Here is a 5,376-nt window from a genome sequence, read left to right as displayed (position 1 = left end):
TGTGTGTGTGTGTGTGTGTGTGTGTGTGTGTGTGTGTGTGTGTGTGTGTAGCAGGAGTAGAGATAACATGCAATTTGCGGATCTATGAAGGGGGCTCAGGGTATAAGGCCATAGTAAGAAGTGATGACTCTGGGGTGGGAGGGGGCGGATGGTTCCAGAAAAATCAGAAAACCTTGCATTGCATTCTGTGGCTGCTGAGTCAGGGGCTTGCCAACAAGCAGAGCAGTTTTCAGTCTAAAAACAAGTGGTGTATCTATTTCCTAATTTTGTGAAAATAAATAAATAAATAAAAGGAAACATTGCTCTGACAACTAAAGTATATGACCAATCATCACAGCACACAGAGTTTTGAGGTTTTATTTACTGTGCATAGTTGTAAGAGATTTACAATGTTCTTTTAGTTTTTATGAAATTAGGAAAAAGGTCCACACTATCTTGAAGTCCAATTCTACATGGGAAAAAATGTGGAAGTATACAGGTTAAAACAATTGCCTAAGTTCACAGTACTGTATGATGGAGACAGGATTTGAATCCAGTGCTCTGGCCCCAAGCTCATTCAGGTTCTTAAGTATGTTGCAGCAGATGTAGAGGTAAGAATGTGGATAAAGAATAAGGATCTGAGTTGGAGCTCACTATGAAACAGGGAGGTTGTTAATGTCTCTTTTTAGAGTTAGCCACATACATGTACATGTTCATATACTCATTTGTACATTCATACACATACTCAGAATGTGCACACATACATATTTTGCACACACACACATGGCCCCATGGCCCCATGGCCCCTGCTGATGTTGAAACCCTTCCCCAGGTATTATAGGTATCTCTGTGGGTCCAGCTTACAGATTATTGTTAGTATGAGCCTAACTGAAGACAGAGATCTGCACAGAAAGGGCAAAATAAGCTAAAACTGAAGTGGCCCTGATATTGCAGGGATGATGTCAGGGAATGATGGAATGATGCTAAACATACACAACAGAAGAAAGATCCAGTAAATGAGCAGCTGAGAGAAGAGAGAAGACCAGCACCAGAGACTATGCAGGAAAGTAAGGTAAAAGTTTTGAACATGAACAGAGCGTTCTTGACGCATTTCCACTCCTATTTTTCCATAGCATTAGTAACCTTTTCAAAAGGTTTTAATGACCTTTATAAAAACTCTAAGTTTATCAAGGCGGGGGGGGGGGGACTGTAAGATATGACAGAGTCTAGAGAATGCAGAGGAGAGCCCATCCATGATGAGACATTTAACCCACACTTAGCTGGGCATTGTTTTGTTATACATTATCTAATTTAACCCTTACAGTAACGCAAAGAAGTTTTAAGCCTATTTTACTTAGGCATAGACCAAAAGGCAAAGTTAATGAAAAGGTAAAAAAAAGAATGATGGACCAGAATCTGCCACAAGCAATAGAGAGACGGGGGGAGGGGGAATGAGTCTGGTGAGGGTAGTTCTGAGTCTACATCAAGAAGCTAAGAGAAGTGACCCAGTCCATCCAATGTATAGTTACTCAGTATCTCCTGTGAGCATGGGATTATTACAAAGTATGAAGAATTTGCAAAGGGGTAGTTTCATTGGTGGGGCTTGAAAAGAGCTTACCATTGACAATAAGAGACAAGACATACAATATCTGAAAACACTCATAAAAAGCCAGTAATTCAAGAGAAGGACAAAAACAGTATGTGATGAGGAGCTTAAATGCTGAGTGGACAGTATGGATGCTGCAAGAACCCAAAATACACGAAAAGAATTCCAGTGGAAGCCAATTTGAGTGGAAGACCCTTAAAGAAGACTGTGAGGAATGGGCTAAGTCTGGAAAACTATTAGATTTGGAAGAAAGCATGCTGAGAGAAATAGAGGGTGAGACTAGACAGGGCTGAATGGGGCATCGTAAGAAATCACAACCACACACACAGAACAAAAAGCTTTAGTGCTACATTGAACTCTGAATGAACGCACTGAGACTCACAGTCACAAGAATTTGCTCAGCCTCATTTGTTTCTGGTGGCACTGGGTGAGTGGAGACTTCAGTGTGCATATGTGCAGAGGATGACAAAAAATACAAGTGTAATTGCATCGCATCTCATGGGGTGGGAATCTATGCAAGATCTCAGAGCTGAGAACTCTAGATAGTGACAATAATGGTCACCTCTTGATACAAATTCTGGACGACAAAAAAAATGGACTAGGAATTCACTTCAGGGAAAACAACAGGGGTTCTACAGTATGAAACATGCCCCCTTTTGAAGCATGAAATATATATATATATATATATATATATATATGTATATATATATACATTTTATTTATATATTATATACACTACATTAATATTATGTTAGATAAATATATAATACCTAAATATATAATATATTTTAAATATATATATATTTATACATAAAATGGAGTTTTTATTATCCAGGCAAAGATATGTAACCTGTATAAACGTGTACATACACCCAATCAGGAAAACTGAGCCCTAGGAAAAACATGAGAAATGTCTCTGAAGGAACAAGGTACATCTGCCACCCATCTTAGTCGCCCAAGAACAGTCCTAAGTATGGAGCTTTGAGGAGCTAAGGAAGGGATTCAAATGAATACATACAAGTAGACAAAGAGAGGGAAGACTCATGATTATTGCCTTACATTTCTGGTAAGAGAGAATGGATTTGAATGATGGATATAAGCAAAGACCATTTTAAATCTCCTCATGTTGTTCCTTGTGCATAATAAACACTCAATTAAATAATTGGTATTCTTTCAAATATAGTGTGTGCCTGCTTTAGGTACTTTTCCAAAAATCGAGTGTCTTGGGAGATTTCCCAAAGCTTAAAGATCGATTTGTATCTGGCCACAGACCTGGCTTCAGGTACAGTTGGAACCTTCCTAGTAGACCATAAGTTAGTCTCTTCAGACAAGCTGAGTATCTTTGAAGACAGATGGTTTAGATCAGCGACCATATTATTCAAGTCTCCCCACCAACAGGAATTTGCAGAAGTTTAAAGTGAAGACTACAAGTCATTCTGATTCAGAATCATCCCCATCTTGAAAACTGCATCCCCCCCCCATATGTTATGGTTACATTTTCCTTTGATAGACAAACAGATCCAGCTGTTTCCACCCTTGAAGTGCCTCAAGGCTTCCTGGGCAAGCTTTATAACCCGCTCATCCCGCAGAGAAAGGAGATCGGAAGGGTGGAAGGACCTATGTTTTCCTTCTGATATTAGGCCCCTTTTGAGCAAATAAAACACAGCCCTTGTCCACAGCATCTACACACAGAGAGGAAATGCATAGCATTTTGGATATTAAGTACAGTTTTAAAGGGAAACACAGAGCAGGGGGTGGAAAAGGGTTGTTGGGCTAGTAGTGTAAAGTCCATTGATTAAAGCTTTAACACTTAGAAAAATTCATATTGACACATTCCTGGGTGCGTCCAAGTCATCATTATCTAGCTTGCTTTATTTGTTCTTGCATGTAATAGGCATTGGAAGGTTTTTAAAGGTATAATTTTCTTTAGTTAATGTTTTAATTGTATGTATTTCTAAGCATAATGATCATTTTACCTGTGTGTCTATAATGTGTGGTGAGCAAGTGGGGGTGCTTAGCATTTCTCTTTCATTTGGTGCACTTTTTTGTTTGTCTATCTTCAGGTCAGCAAGGACAGAGACAAGGACAGTCAAGGTCACACAAGGGGGGCAGTGCTAACAATGGAGAGGCTGGGAAATAAGCCACACATGGCAGTGATATGACAGGCACCCCAAAGACTGACACTGGTTTCGTCTGATTCTTTGTTGGTGATGACTCCTGTAGACCAGGCTAGCCACACTATATATATATATAACCTGAAAGACCTCAGTTCTTTTTGTTTAAATAGAACCTTATATGCTTCCTCCAAAGACACCAGCCAACAGCATGAACAGATTCCTAGAGAGGGGTCCAGAGAGAAACATCCAGTTTTTTTCCAGTAATAATTCTACTGAAAATAGATTTCCAGCTTGGGTAAAAATAGCTACTTTCATCATTCATCACAATTCCTATTCAGCTTTTATATACATCACCTAAAAATGGAAAGAACTTGGAGAGGGGGAACCTTTAAATATCATCACATTCATAGGCTACATCTATATATAGTTATATGTGTGTGCATATATATGTATATGTGTGAAATATATATATATATATATTTCATATATAACTCTAGTTGATACCAGAAATTATGCAATTAAAATGATTAAAAATTTTTCCCATCCAAAAGCCTGCTTGAGAAGTTCAGCCAGATCCCCTGATTGACAAGATAGCTTCTATTAGAAGAGAACAATACTAGCGATGAGAAACGTGAGTCTCACTGTGATCCAGCCACGTCACCTGAAACTGTGTCACCACTGCATAGGGGTCACATGACTGAATGTGAGAGGCCCAATAAAACTGGCATCAACGAAAGGCTCTGAAACATGTATTATCCAAAGGTTATTTCAGAACCAAGCATGTGGAGAGCCAGCGGTGTTTCCTGTTGAACTTTCCCATGTTGCTTCACTCAACTTCCCCACAGCCTCTGTTCTAAAAGCAATACAGGTGTCTTACATCAGGCCACACAATGACAAGGAACACTTCATGAAACAGCTCAGATTCAAGGCTACTGTATGGTGTGAATTACAGCGCTCTTACTATGCCTACAATGCACTCAGCTCTTACACAAAGATAGAGGCTTCATTAGAGAAAACAAAAGGCTTCCGATATTTTCCTATCATTGTTCCTCAATACGGAGTTATTGAGTTAGCGTACCTTTGGATTGAATTATATTACAAAGTTTGATTTTTAAAAATTGCTATTTAAGTTCCTGAATTCACTTGCATTTAAAAAACATATTAGGTGTAGACGAGATTAGGGTAGAATTTCTACTTTCTAACTCTTTCTCAAATGGCCCTAAAGATACTTCTCCCCATTTTTTTAACCATTTATTTATGTGACGCAGTATTGTAGGCATAAGTCAGAATGTCAATCAGCTCTAAAAAGCATTTAAAATGATCTATATACATCCCACAAGATCAAAAATTTAGCCAAGATTTAATTTCTTTATGCAGAATGACTACATCAATCTCATTAGCATGCAAATTTAAATTTGCTTTAGATTTAGATTTAAAGTTAGATAGACATGTGAGTTTATATGTATCGCATTGTGCAAATGCACTTGGAATCCCTTAGAAATGGAGTTACAGGCAGGTATGAGCTGCCTGATATGGATGCCGGGAACTGAATTGAACCAGGTTCTCTGCAGGAGCAGTAAGTGCTCTTACCCACTGAGCCATCCATGAAGCTCCATTTTCATATATATATATATATATATATATATATATATATATATATATATATATATATAT

Source organism: Mus pahari, chromosome 10 (genome assembly GCF_900095145.1).
Source record: "Mus pahari chromosome 10, PAHARI_EIJ_v1.1, whole genome shotgun sequence".
Classification (NCBI taxonomy): domain Eukaryota; kingdom Metazoa; phylum Chordata; class Mammalia; order Rodentia; family Muridae; genus Mus; species Mus pahari.
This window is presented reverse-complemented; position numbering follows the sequence as displayed.